The sequence below is a fragment of the Giraffa tippelskirchi genome, chromosome 9 (assembly GCF_054371585.1).
Source record: "Giraffa tippelskirchi isolate mGirTip1 chromosome 9, T2T-mGirTip1v1.2.pri, whole genome shotgun sequence".
In the NCBI taxonomy this organism is placed as follows: domain Eukaryota; kingdom Metazoa; phylum Chordata; class Mammalia; order Artiodactyla; family Giraffidae; genus Giraffa; species Giraffa tippelskirchi.
The window spans coordinates 35,022,028-35,037,396 of record NC_137283.1 but is presented as its reverse complement, the minus strand read 5'-3'; the positions used below and the strand labels follow the sequence as shown (position 1 = coordinate 35,037,396).

The following is a 15,369-nucleotide window of genomic DNA, read 5'->3' as shown; positions in this document are numbered from 1 at the left end:
TAAAATTACAAGGAAGAGTATTATGAAGTAAAGACTCAGGGTGCTTTGAGATCCTATAATGTTATTTGTCTGCAAGGAGGACAGGGAAATTTTCCATTGGGAGCTAATGAAATCAGTGGCGATCTGATGGAAGGACAGGGGTTCTTTAGATATCAGGAACAGGGGAGCGATCTGGAGAGTGATGCTGGCAGAGAAACTGCATGTGCAAGGTACTTAGGGAAGGAGGGAACTGAAAGAAGACCTGTTTGATGATAAGAGCAAAATATGGTACAAAATAAAGCTAAAGAGGAGAGGATGGTCAGAACCATGGTGACAGGCAGCCACCCTAACAAATGCGGTGCTTATTCTAAGAGCAAAGAGAAGCCATTGAAATATCATGAGCAGTGAATTGATGGAATCTGCATTTCAAAGAAAATAGAAAGAGACTAGACTGACAAGACCAGCTGGGAAGCTATTACAGGTTGTCTGGCGAGAAACAGTGGTGGCATGGACTGTGTGATGACAGTGTGGAGAGAGGTGGATGATATATTCAAGAGATGGGACTGAGATGAGAAAACAACACTTCAGATCTGAAACTAGGAAATGCAGAGCTATGTTCTTCTAAAAAATAACATGGGGATTTAAAAACCTACAAAGATAGATAACAGAAGGTAATTCAGTCTTACTGAGTAATGCTAATGACATTTACAAACTCATACTACAGCATTACAAACTTAGCTTAAAAACTATTTGCATTTTTTTCAAATAAGGGTACTAAGATCATTCAGTAGAGAAAGGACAGTCTTCTAAACAAGTGGTTCTGGCAAAACTGAGTGTCCACAACCAAGAGAATGAAATTGGACCCTTACTTAATACCACATTACAAAAAAAAAAAAAAACCTCAAAAATGGATCAAAGACCTAAAACTATAAAAATCTGACAAGAAAACATAGGACAAAAGCATCATGGTATTAGATTTGGCAATGATTTATTCCATATAACATGTAAAGTAAAGGTAGCAACTGAAAAAATAAACTGGAATTCATGAAGAGTAGATGATTTTGTATGCCAAAAGACATTGCCAACAGGATAAAAAGGCAACCCATAGAATGGGAGGAAATATTAGCAAATCATATATATGATAAGGGATTAATGTGCAGGATCTATATAGAACTCCTAAAACTGAACCACACATGACAAACAAAATCTTGACTTAAAGTAGAGCAAAAGATTTGAGTAGGCATTTTTCCAAAGAAGATGTGCAAATAACCAATAAATACATGAAAAGATGTTCAATATCACTAATCATTAGGGAAATACAAATCAAAACTCCAATATGCCACCTCAAATCCATAAGGATGGCTACTATCAAAAAATTTTAAAAGTAATGTATTGGTGAAGAAATGGAGAAACTGGAAACCTTTGCACAGTCAGTAGAAAATAAAATGACAGAGTTACTGGGAAAAAAAACAAAACAAAACAGAATTACCGTATGATTCAGCAGTCCTGCTTCTGCTTATATTCCCCAAAGTATTGAAAGCAGGGTCTCAAAGAGATGGGTACACCCATGTTCACAACAGCATTATTCACAATAGTTAAGACATGGAAACAACTCAAGTATTCATTGATAGATGAGTGGACAAACCAAATACAGTATATTCATACAATTGATCATTATTCAGCCTTAAGAAGGAAGGAAATTCTGACACATGCTACAACATGGTGAAACTTGAGGACATTAATCTAAGTGAAATAAGCCAGTCACAAAAAGGGCAAATACTGTATGATTCTCCTTACATGAAGAACTTAGGGCAGTCAGAGCCATAGAAATGAGAAAGTAGAATGATGGTTTCTGGAGGCTGGGAGATACAGAAATGGGGACTATTTTTCACTCAGGTTACTGAGATGGAAACGAGTTCTGGAGATGGATGGTGGTGATGTGAGCACAACATTATGAGTGTTTTTAATACCACTGACCATTATACCTAAAAGTGATTAAAATGACAAATTTTATGTTATATACACTTTACCACGATAAAATGTTGGGAGAAAAATCTGGCACAAAGTTAAGGATTCACTGTGGAGAGCCCAAAATGGAGATGGACTGCCTATGCTCTGGTTAAGTTGAATATATAATTCCACGACAAAAACTCCAAGTTAAAAAAAAGACTATTTGCTGGTGGCATAGTGGTTTTAGACTAGCACCTGAGTCAAATCAGAGTGGGTTCAGATCCAGCTCAGCTACTTCCTGGCAAGTGATTAGTAATACCTTCATCGTGACCCTGAGTTTTCTTATCAGTACAGAGGAAATGATGAGCCCGACCTTGCTGGGTTATAACAAGGTTAGAAGGAGATTAAGTGAGAATTAAATGCTGATCATGTGTTTCAGTTGCCTGACTTTGGAGCCTGGACTACATATAGAATAGCTTGTATCTCACATAGGAACAGACACAACAGAAAGATGAGGGTTGTTTCTTTGAGGACAGGAAAGTTGTACCACATCTCCATCCCTAGCAGAGTAGAAGATCATCTTCAATAGTGACTAGTGGATTTAGAATTGCAAGCATAGAACAACCTCTCTTAAGCCAGAGGATAGCACAATGTTTTGAAACTTTTTGGGATCCCAGTCCTCAGAAAGAATATGTTATATGCTGTGAGCCAGTAATACACTCTGCTATTTTCAATTTGATTTCATTCTATTTTCATTAAAAAAAAAAAAAAATCTGGTCATGACTCACCAAAGTGATTTCCTGACCCACATGGGTCATTTCATGACCCACAGTTTGAAAAACACCCAATTAGGAAATCCACAATCAAGCCCTTCCAGGAAGACTTCCAGAAGCACTCTAACCCTAACTCTATGGAGGTTGTTCCCGCACTTGAATTCCCTTGGCTTCTGATTCTAGGCTGTGACATACCATGAATTCATGACTCTTCTCTGGCCTCCCTAGAAATATTTACTGCTGGTGTGTCCTTCCTACACTACCTTGCCTAGCATCCTTCTTTAACTTTACATCCAGGAGACTTGATTTAAGATGCTGGGACAGTTTAATACATTTTTATGGTTGTAAGAGTTGGACATGACTTTGTGACTAAATAACACCAATGATGGTAGAGGTAGGTGCATGTGGCCGGAGAAACAAGTTGGTCAAGCACAGATTCAGTGCTTTGCACTGTGCAAAGCTTAGGAAGAGGCTGGGATTCTTCCAGATCCCCAAAGCCTTCAAGGCTGAGAATGAGTTCAGAGTGAGGAGCAGAGCACACAAGCCCAAAGGGGACATCTCTGAGGGCTCCTGAACAGAGATGCATCATGATCAGAAATTTGCCCTGTGCCAAAGAAGTGTCCTTAGCCATAGAACAAGACTCAATTGCCTAGAAGCAGAGGAATGGCACAGATCTCCTTGCCAGGCTCAAATCTGTGAAATAACCAATGCGCTGAGAGCTCACCTTCATGTGTGAAGTGCACAAGAGAATCAAGCAGATGCTGAATTCCAGCAGGCTGGAAAAAGAACGGATTTTTTTCCCCCATAGCTGTTTAAGCTTAGACTGGGCATTCAAGACTGAAGAGCAGCTGAGAAACCAACCCACTGGTGGGTTCACAGCAGCCTTGCTAAGGCAGAGAACCTTGGGCTTGTTAGGAGGCAGACAACACTGGATCCCCATTTTCCTCTACCTCCTTTAAAACTATTTGACTATGAATATGTTTCTTTACTTCCCTGAGCTGTTCCTACCTCAGTGTAAAGTGGACTGATTAAAAATACCTATAGAACAGGGTCATTAGAAGCAAATGAGATAATGCACATAAAGCACCCAGTAAGATCCCAGGCATAGGGCAAGCCTTTCATAAACATAAGCCAGAGTTATTATTTTTCAACACACAACATAGCGTAATTGAGGAGAAAAAGGCAGCCACCCAAAACAGCTTTTCCTCCATCAAGCCAAAAGGACATAGTTTCCTAGTGAGAAAATGTGGATGCTCAGACCTGATTGCTCCTGGAACAACACGAGATTCTATCTCAGGAGTCTCTGTGTTATGCCAGTGTGCACATGTTCCTTAGCCGAGGACCATCTGTTAGCACTGCAGATGCTGTCATGTGGCTCCTGGGCTTGCCCCTTTGTAGTAGGAAGCCTCTGGTGTCAGGGTCCTGCCCTGGGGCAGACCTCCCAGGCTCAGAAGACTTCAGCCAGTCTCAGAAGCATTTAGGAAGCAAGTTTTGGTAGCTACTCACTGGAGACCTTAGGAGTCTCCTCTTCCCTCTGATCTCCTGATTTCCCCACACAAGCCACTATCGCTTCTTACTTCCCTAGGAAGCATACCTCTGGGGCCTCTACCTGTTCCAATTCTAACCAACTCCCAGGCCTGCATTCTCCATGCAACAGTCCTGGAGGACTCCAGCATGTATCCATCCTTCCTTTCACTTTACAATAGAAATTGAGCATCTGCAGCAGTGCTATCCAACACAAATGTGATTCAGACACATAATTTTCCATTTTCTAGTAGTCATATTACAGAGAGTAAAGAAAAGAGGTGAACTTGAGTGTAAGAATATATTTTGAAGTCTGACATGTATTTTACACTAATTGTACATTTCTGTTTGGACTAGCCACATTTCCTATAGTCACATGGAGCAAGGAGATTTTGACTACTTGGTGGTGGTGGTTTAGTCTCTAAGTCGTGTCTGACCCTGTGTGACCATATGGACTCTAGCCTGCCAGGCTCCTCTGTCCATGGAATTCTCCAGGCAAGAATACCAGAGTGAGTTGCCATTCCCTCTTCCAGGGGATCTTCCTGACCCAGGGATTGAACCTGGGTCTCCTACATTGGCAACCAGATTCTTTACCACCGAAACACCAGGGAAGATTTGACCACTTAATACCCCCTCAAAAGTAAAATATTTCATGAACATTTTTTTATATTGATTATAGATTGGAATGATAATATTTTGGCTGGATGAGGTGAGATAAAATGTAGTGTTTATACTGAATATTCTGGCTCTTAGGGTCCTATAGCTGGGTCCACCTCTGAAACCAATAGGCACATGGAGTAAAAATGAAATTCACATTTGTTCCTCCCCCAGCTCCTCAAGCCATAGTTCCTCTGGTAAGAAATTAGGCTTCTCCTCACCCAGGGTTTTAGGCACCTGCCTAAAGTCGGCTTCTGTTACCTGTGACCATGCTCTCAGCTTCCAGGTCTGAAACTTGCCTGTGGGCTGCAGTAAGAGAGGAAGGAAAAACAGAATATGTGCAGGGGATTGTCCTCACTCTCTCTGACCCTGAGGGGGTCACTTCACACTCCATGGAAAAAGAAACAGGGGTCTGTCTGCACCCATGTGCTATGTCAGGATTTATGTCACCCTTGAGCCCAGGCTAGGAGACCTGGGAGGGAAGTCCCCAGGGAACTCATGGTCTCATTTTTACTTAGCATTCTGGCTTCATTTCTCAATCTGTCTGCTACCACTTACTTTCCTAAGACTGCAGATAGTAGTTCTGTGCATCTTGTCCTGGGATTTTGTTTGCCTTCAGTGGGAGAAACAAGGTACAGTGTGCTTACTCCATCGTAACCAAAACCAGAATCCTCAAGAAACCTTTTATTTTTCTCAGTGTTGTATTGCTTTCAACCACTGACATGAATGGTATCTATAGAAACTTAAGCTTAGATTAATTAGGATACCATATTCCTAGACCATGCCAAGTATCTATGATAACCACATATTTAGAATGGAACAGAACGGCTTTTTTTTTTTTTTTTTACATTGAGAACAGATACAAAGGGATTTCAACACTTGTCCTTGACTTGGAAATAAACTAATGATCACAGTTGACTTGTTTCTTTGTGAAAAGTTTAAACATCTATTACTCTGCATTACTGAATCTGTCACATATGTATTTAATTAGGTAATGTATATAGCCTCCGTGGTTTTAGACCGCATTTTTGTAAACATTTGACTTGATAAGGCAGCTGTGGGTTTTATTTATTTGGAATCTCTGATCTCCACTCATGGTAGCCTGAAGTTTCCTTTTATGGTAGACAATAGATTTTGTAACTAAGGCTATACTGCTGAGAAGTAATACATCCATTTATTCATGTCAACTAATTTACAAAAGCATTGTTCACCTAACCAAAAAGGAGGTGATCCACACTTGAAAAACCATTAGAGAGCTAGTCATTACTGTGGACATATTATGTGCTCAAAAATTCACACAGAGCTGGTAATGACCTGATAGTGATGAATTAAATTCCAGAAAACATTGTGAAATGATTTGGTGGCTAAGAACATTAGAAAAGAACAGTTATTGGAAATGATAATGTTGATATTTGCATAGTAATATGTACAGGACAAAATATTTTTATTCAAATGATCATTCATCCTTATAGTCACCATTTATGAAATGTGATGATGATGTGTAATCAGTTTGCTACACACAGTCATGTTCATAATTTGTGAGTAACCCCAGGTGTGTTCTGCTTAAAGCAAACCTTGTATATAAAGTCTGAACTGAATAAATGAGATACATATGAAGAAAATCATTGAGGTTTTAAAACTAACTACTTTGTTTCCTTTACAGACAATGAAACTACGCACAACTGGGAAGATTATAGACCTCAGTGATAAGGGGGAAATGCATGGGCTTTGGAGTCAGAAATATCAAGCTTCAAATTTTTGAAATTAATCTAAACCTCAACTTTGTCATCTGTGACTTGTGGAAGATAGCAGTATGTATGTCAAAGGACTATAGATAAGCACATAATATAATGCCGCTCATGTTCATAGCACAATCAAGGACAGGGTAAGTGCCCAATATCAATATATTATAACTACTGTGTAATATAAGGTTTATTTGCATGGTATGTAAAGTGAATTATTTCTCAGTGGTTGAAATACACATATTTTTCAACTATATGGGTTTGTTCTGTTACCTATGATGCTGAAGAAGAATGACTGCATGAGGAGTAAGCCTGGTAGGAAATATGCCAGCATCAAATATTAGAATTTTCATGATTTTACAGCTCTTATCTCCTGAATGAAATCCTTTTAACAGTCATCTTACTTTCTTAGGCTCTTTTTATCCTCATCACTTACTAAGCACCCAAAATGTGTATTTGAGGATCTCCAGAACCCTTGTGAGATATAATTCTTTCTAGCTGTGAAAAAGACAAGATGTACCAGAAAAAGTAATCTTTAGGAATGAGGATTATTTGTGCCACTAAAATTCGTGACAGAAAGAAGGCAAGTTCATTCACTCCTTTCTTCATATCTTGCTCAATGGGTGGTGGCTTTAATGAGATAAAAATATTTAACCATCTTCCTGCGCTTTCAAGTGGGATGAGTCATTTGAATGAGAAGAAGGCAAAGCTGAGATGTCATCATACTGGGGTATGGAGTTTAGAAACTCCGTTATCATTAAACATTCTTTAAATACCTATTGAGCACTGGCCACTTTGCTAGATATTTTCACACTTAATCTACACAATATGGATGCATTATTACCTCCATTATACCTTTGTGGTTCATGAGGCTTAAAAATACTTAATAACTTACACAAAGCACAGAGAGCAAAGTCTATACTTCAACCCAGGAGTGTCTGATTTTTTTGGCATTATTCCTTAGTTCAACTCAAGAATACGTTTCTGTTGTTGCTCAGTCAGTAAGTCATGTCCAGCTCTTTGTGACCCTATAGACTGCAGCAAGCCAGGCTCCGCTGTCCTTCACTCTCTCCTGGAGTTTGCTCAGATTCATGTCCTTTGACTTGGTGATGCCATCTAACCATCTCATCCTCTGTCATCCACTTCTCCTTTTGCCCTCAATCTTTCCCAGTATCAGAGTCTTTTCTGATGACTTGGCTCTTTGCATCAGGTAATCAAAGTAGTGGAGCTTCGGCTTCAGCAGTGGTCCCTCCTATGAATATTCAGGATTGACTTCTTTTAGGATTGACTGTCTTCAGTTAAGATTAAAGGCAGTAGAAGAAGGGGACGACAGAGGATGAGATGGTTGGATGGCATTACTGACTTGATGGACATGAGTTTGGACAAGCTCCGGGAGTTGGTGATAGACAGGAAAGCCTGGCATGTTGCCATCGATGGGGTCTCAAAGAGTTGGACACGACTGAGCGACTGAACTGAGGATTGACTGTAATGCTGTAGAATGAAATGTCAGCTCCTGTTGAGTATGTTCCAGTTATCCTTTCTTAAGCAAGTGAAGTTCTCATGATTAAAGCATGCCACTTGAACCATAATTCCCTTCCTTCTGTTTCTGGCAGACATTGCTAACTGACAACAGTACTCTTTTGGAAAGAAACTGGATTTATCCTCAGAATTCTTCTCAACACAGCCTTCCAAAGCAGTCATTCTCAAGCAAATGACCATTATTAGCACTAAAAGCTACTTGACATTTCTCCTATAGCACCTTGTTAATGAACCTACTAATAGCACATATTATATTATACTTCAATTATTTGCTTCCCTTTTAGCTTTACAGTGACAGAACCATTTAATTTCCTAAATCTAGTCTCCTATGCACAGCTGATCACAGAACACAGTGGGCACCTGGGGAAAGTTTTGCTGGATTGAATGTAAGTAAATACCAGGGCTTCACTGGTGGTCAGATGGTAAAGAATCTGCTTGCAATGCAAGAGACCCATGACCACTCCCTGGATCAGGAAAATCCCCTAGAGAACGGAATGGCAACCCACCCTAGTATTTTTGCCTGGAGAATTCCATGGACAGAGGAGCCTGACAGGCTACAGTCCATGGGGTTGCAAAGAGTAGGACGTGACTCAGTGACTAGGCACTAAATACTTAAGATTAAATCTATTTAACTAGCAAACGCTAAACATATGTAATTGGTTAATAATTAGAATGTCTAACCTTTTAATAGAGGAAAACAATAGAATGGGAAAAACTAGAGATCTCTTCAAGAAAATTAGAGATACCAAGGGAACATTTCATGCAAAGATGGGCTCGATAAAGGACAGAAATGGTATGGATCTAAGAGAAGCAGAAGATATTAAGAAGAGGTGGCAAGAATACACAGAAGAACTGTACAAAAAAGATCTTCACGACCCAGATATTCATGATGGTGTGATCACTCACCTAGAGCCAGACATCCTGGAATGTGAAGTCAAGTGGGCCTTAGGAAGCATCACTACAAACAAAGCTAGTGGAGGTGATGGAATTCCAGTTGAGCTATTTCGAATCCTCAAAGATGATGCTGTGAAAGTGCTGCACTCAATATGCCAGCAAATTTGGAAAATTCAGCAGTGGTAACAGGACTGGAAAAGGTCCATTTTCATTCCCATCCCAAAGAAAGGCAATGCCAAAGAATGCTCAAACTACTGCACAATTGCACTCATCTCACATGCTAGTAAAGTAATGCTCAAAATTCTCCAAGCCAGGCTTCAGCAATACATGAACCGTGAAATTCCAGATGTTCAAGCTGGTTTTAGAAAAGGCAGAGGAACCAGAGATCAGATTGCCAACATCAGCTGGATCATCTAAAAAGCAAGAGAGTTCCAGAAAACCATCTATTTCTGCTTTATTGACTATGCCAAAGCCTTTGACTGTGTGGATCACAATAAACTGTGGAAAATTCTGAAAGAGATGGGGATACCAGACCATCTGACCTGTCTCTTGAGAAACCTGTATGCAGGTCAGGAAGCAACAGTTAGAACTGGACATGGAACAACAGACTGGTTCCAAATAGGAAAAGGAGTATGTCAAGGCTGTATATTGTCACCCTGCTTATTTAACTTATATGCAGAGTACATCATGAGAAATACTGGGCTGGAGGAAGCACAAGCTGGAATCAAGATTGCTGGGAGAAATATCAATAACCTCAGATATGCAGATGACACCACCCTTATGGCAGAAAGTGAAGAAGAACTAAGGAGCCTCTTGATGAAAATGAAAGAGAAGAGTGAAAAAGTTGGCTTAAAGCTCAACGTTCAGAAAACTAAGATCATGGCATCTGGTCCCATCACTTCATGGCAAATAGATGGGGAAACAGTGGAAACAGTGTCAGACTTCATTTTTTTGGGCTCCAAAATCACTGCAGATGGTGATTGCAGCCATGAAATTAAAAGATGCTTACTCCTTGGAAGGAAAGTTATGACCAACCTAGATAGCATATCAAAAAGCAGAGACATTGTCAACAAAGGTCTGTCTAGTCAAGGCTATGGTTTTTCCAGTGGTCATGTATGGATGTGAGAGTTGGACTACAAAGAAAGCTGAGCACCACAGAATTGATGCTTTTGGAGAAGACTCTTGAGAGTCCCTTGGACTGCAAAGAGATCCAACCAGTCAATCCTAAAGGAGATCAATCCTGGGTGTTCATTGGAAGGACTGATGTTGAAGCTGAAACTCCAATACTTTGGCCACCTGATGCGAAGACCTGACTCATTTGAAAAGTCCCTGATGCTTGGAAAGACTGAGGGAAGAATGAGAAGGGGACGGCAGAGGATGAGATGATTGGATGGCATCACTGACTCAGTGGACATGGGTTTGGGTAAACTCCAGGAGCTGGTGATGGACAGGGAGGCCTGGTTTGCTGCGGTTCATGGGGTCTCAAAGTCGGACACGACTGAGCGACTGAACTGAACTGAACTGAACCTTTTATAAGCACTTACTATTTGCCATGTATTTAGTTAAGTGGTTCACAAACATTTGTTTAGCTAAAACAATGAACCTATGGAGATGAATATATTATCTCTATTTTATAAAGAATGATACTAGAAGTTCAGAGAGCTTAAATGATTTGTACAAGATCACAGGACCCAACCTAGGTATTCTGATCTCCCCTCAAACCTGTACTCTTAACCACTACACTGTTTATAGCAGGAAGTCCACATAAAATATACTTTTTACTCTCATAACCTATTATATAAATGTATTACTGTACTACTGCTCCTTTCTGGCTTTCAGAAACTTTACCAGGTGATCCCTGAACTTTATTTCAAATTGTTACCAGAAAATCAATATTTCAAATATCTCTCATTGTTCTTTCGGTCAACATACACATAAAAACAAACCAAAAACCAAAAAAAAGAAAAAACAAACTTGTAAATTGACAGATAGCTGAATTAAGATCCTGGAGAAGTCTCTCTCATTTCCTAGTTCCTCTCCACCAGATCCATTTCAGGGTCTCTTCTGTGCTGGCCATGGAGACAGGTGCTATGGGTACAAAGTTGAATAAGAGTTATTCTCAGACATCAAAGTCCTCACAGTCTAGTGAGAAGGCAGTTGCATAACAATGATGGGGCTGTCATCAACAGAGGCAGGGGAGGCCATGGGTAAATGAAGATGCAACACTTAGCTTTGCCCTGAGGAATCCTGGGCAGTGGATGAGAGTCATCCAGGAGGGAAAGGAAGGAAGGCTACACCATGGAAAGAATATAGGCAATGTGATGCTTTAGAGTCTAAATCCAGGCACACCCTGGACGTGAGTACTGATGTCAAAGTCCTCACAAATATGTTTTATCTCTCTCAAGATGTCTGGGACTTTCAAAATAGAACTCTAGTAGGTGTGTCCGGGGACTCTAGAGTCCTAGGCATTAAGGCTACCATTGCACATATGCTTCTTACACCAACACATGGAAAGGGTCCACTATTTATTATTTTAATGCAGTGATTGATCATGGTTGTTGAAGGAGGTCATGAGTTTTTTAGGGTTTGAGCACACCTTTTCCGTACCCTGAGGATCCACTTTCTGAAAACAATGAATGCCTCATGAGCTTATTCTTTCAGAACTGAGACCTTCAAAAAGAGGCCCATAACATCCCCCAATTTCCTATGGAAGACATTGTTCAAGTGACAGATGGTCTGATAATCTGCCAAAATGTGCTCCTTGCGCTCTAAGGTCAGCTCTGTTTTACTGAAGAGTTTTCACTCACACCAGTACCATCTGGAGCCCACGTCCTCTATCTTAAGCTTCAAATAAATCCCTGTTTACCTCAGAAATGTTTGCCAAGAGACTGCTTGCTAAAAAAATGACCAGTTTCTCCCCTTTGAGGCACACCTTTGCAATATATGACACCTAGGAGGCACGTAATAAATGACGGTCTGCTGGGATATGCCTTCGGATGCTGCAAAAGATGCTGATCGGGCACAAAGGTTGGGCAACTCCAGATAAATCTTTTGTGTGTGTGTGTGGGGGGGGTGGAAGTCTGGCAAGATTACACAATTTTCTTTCAGCTGGAGCATCCTAATCTGAATTAAAGCTGCATGTGCTATATCAATATTCTGACTCAATACCACTGACGTTTCTTTGCCAAATATCTTTTCAGTTCTCGGAATGTGTAAGCGTGGGGCACATTTTGATCTGCTGATGTATGCATATAGAAGAAGAATGGATGAGGGCTTGAAGATGGACTTCAAATCTTGGAGGGATCATGTGCTCTTGTGTTCCTGGCAAATCTTGAGGAATGCTTTTGTTGCATCTTCCTCACCGCATGCTGGTGTCAGGGTTGCGGCTAACACCTTTCTAAAGGGAAATGTGGGGCCTTGGTCCTCATGCTTTCTCTCTGGGACAACATAGGATTTCATTCTCAAAACAGTGCATACAGGATTTATGTTCCAAGGTGTTATCTAAGCCCAGTACTGAGTCCAATGCACTTTGGGAAATGCCCTAAGCATTTGAGCTAAGCTACTGAGAAAGGCAAGGAAGCTAATCTAGTTACTCCTTTTTTGTGCCAGCCATTTGACCATTGATGCTCTGGGCACAGGTCCGCCTGCCAAGACTGGAAGTGGACCACTCCTGTTCTTTTGTGTTGGCTTCCTCCTGAGAGCAGGAAAGCATCCCTTTAGTCTTTCAAGTGGACCCGGATGCAGAGTTAACCAGTTTTAACTCCTTTTCGGGCTTGATTAATAGTCTTTTAAGTCAATTCCTGGTAGGAGGTGAATCTTACACTTATAATTTTTTTTTCAGAAACAGGGAAATGACTAATCCTTAAGACTGGGGCCAGGAAGAAAATTTGGAACTTTACCAGGCTTTTTTCCTTGGGTTGGGGGGGGCGGACAATTACAAAAGCTATTAAGGTAAATTTATTTATAAAATCACTTATGCTTCTATTATCTAACAATGCTTTCACGTTTTAATTTTTTTTAAAAATCTAATCTTCTAAGTAAATATTTTAAAAAATAGATGGGATAATGGTGTATAAATGTTTACAGAATGCACTTTCTCACTAAAAATCTTGTGACCATTTTCTCCTATACTTATTTCCTAAATATTTTTAAAAATTTGATCTTTAAGTGTCACCTAGAGGAACACTATTTAAAATCAAACCAGGAAATATATCATGGCAGTTTATAGGGAAGGTTCCAGTAAGAAAGGCCTGAGATTCAATTCTGGTTCTCATACTAATCAACTGAATTATCATGGATGATATGTAAATAGTTTCATAACATTTACTGTGCAATGCTGTGTAGCAAAAACTTTGCTAAGGGTTTTACATGTATTAATTTCACTAAATATTAGAACTCTATTTGGCTGCTTTATTCCTACTTCATTGATGAGAAACAGAGACTAAGGAATGTTTACTATTTTATCTCATAAGTGAATATAAGTACTTGATCTGGACTGTGTCTATTTCACCAGATTGAGTTCCTACCCTTTTCCTCTCACTGTTGGAGATCTGATCCCCCTGGTCAGTTCCCCTAATGCCTGGCTCTTTCTCACTTGCAGGCTTAGCATCACTACCAACTCTCATCCCTCCTCTTCCCCCTTTACTGTCTCCCCTGAACGCAACTCACTCAAGGAAGGCTTTCTGGTACTACATTAAACAGTCTCCTGGGAACTTGCATTTTCATTTAGAGCACTTATGAAGAGTCATTCTTTTTGTAACTGTGGGTTCACTATCCATCTCACCTGCTACACTGAGGTGCCAGGATCCCCTCACATCTGTATCCCATCCCACAGTGTGAATAATGCACTTATTAATGACACATCATTTTCAACTCTTTAACCATCCATATATTCAGTTCCCATCAGCTCATTTCTAATCCTGTGACTTTCTACATGACAAAGAGGAAGGAAAAGAGAGGACCAAAATTGCCAAGTTAAATTAATTGTAGGACTGTGGGTGAATAACCCTGGGAAAGAAGGTATTTTGAAAGCCTTGTCCATTTTATGTTCCTTTGAGAACAGAGAAACAGAAAGAACAGATTCCTTTGGAATCTGTGCACACTATTTTTTTGCCAGGACAATGTGTGGATGGCTGCGGAGGGAATGCTACTGCATTCACACCACTTTTTTTTTGCCAACATGAAGCTTTAAACCCACGCAACTGTCACCAAGCAAAAATGTGAACATGCCAGGTCTTAGCCACAGAGCTTCTCCTACCATGGGTGGTCAGGAGGGGAAAAATGATCCTAAACTGTGTTATTCTAAGGCTCACTGATTCCACACACTTCCTCAGGTAAAGGGGCACCATTGCCTTAGTCTCCGTGGCCAGATAAGTAAAGGAAACACTGCGGTAACTCTTGTCTTGAAATTCACAAGGCACATTAGAGAAGCCAAGTGATTTTGCAGGAGAAAAATATTCTATTTAATTTTGTTCAGTTCCTAAGTTTATTTAACCATGTTTAGTCATAGAATGCCATCTTGGATTAGACTGCGCCCGAAGCAGATCCCGAGATAAGGATTTCAGGGCAAACAGTTTTACATGGGAGGTGAATTTATAGAAAGTACCAGGAAAGGAGACGCGAAGTAAGATGGAAAGGAAAGAAGGCCCATGCAGGGTGCATTCACAGGCATTACTCCTGTGGGCAACTGGGGACTCAATCTTCTTGGGGACTGATGGGAAGATGCCTCAGAGGTGACCCATCTCAGGAATGAAGTGAAGTTGCTCAGTCGTGTCCGACTCTTTGCGACCCCAAGGACTGTAGCCTGCCAGGCTCCTCTGTCCATGGGATTTTCCAGACAAGAATACTGGAGTGGGTTGCCATTTCCTTCTCCAGGAGATCTTCCCGACCCAGGGATTGAACCCGGGTCTCCCGCATTGGAGGCAGACGCTTTACCGTATGAGCCACCAGGGAAGTCTCAGGAATGAGGCAGCTGGATATTTATTCACCAACTCTCATCTATAATAAATGAGAGCTGCTTCTTGGGGTCACTATCTCCCTGGCAATTCCAGCCTGCCCTACAGGATATTCAGAGAATAAGGTCAGGCAGAGAGTAGCAATTGTGTACAATAGAGCACTCAGATTTTCATGCATGGAAACTGTGAGTGCCAGCAGGAGGTAAATGGGACATTACAATGTCTACGGCCCAGATGCCCCCTTTTCCTTTTTACTTTTCATACAAGACACCCATAAATGCTTAGTGGAAGCAGTTCTGAAGGAACAAAATTAGGAAAACAGAATTCCAAAATTGAGATTTCAAGCAGTCCAACGAA

At 40.6% G+C, this 15,369-nt stretch overlaps 1 protein-coding gene across 2 annotated transcripts in view; it reads left to right on the top strand.

Annotated features, from left to right (window-relative positions):
- Positions 1 to 6,877, top strand: part of LOC145519792 (uncharacterized) — a 256,509-nt gene extending 249,632 nt beyond the window's left edge. For both annotated transcript variants that reach the window (XR_014063919.1, XM_081524544.1), the window contains one exon: positions 6,547 to 6,877. The gene's annotated coding sequence lies outside the window, so the exon portion shown is untranslated. The remainder of the gene's footprint in view (positions 1 to 6,546) is intronic.
- Positions 6,878 to 15,369: the final 8,492 nt, after the last annotated feature.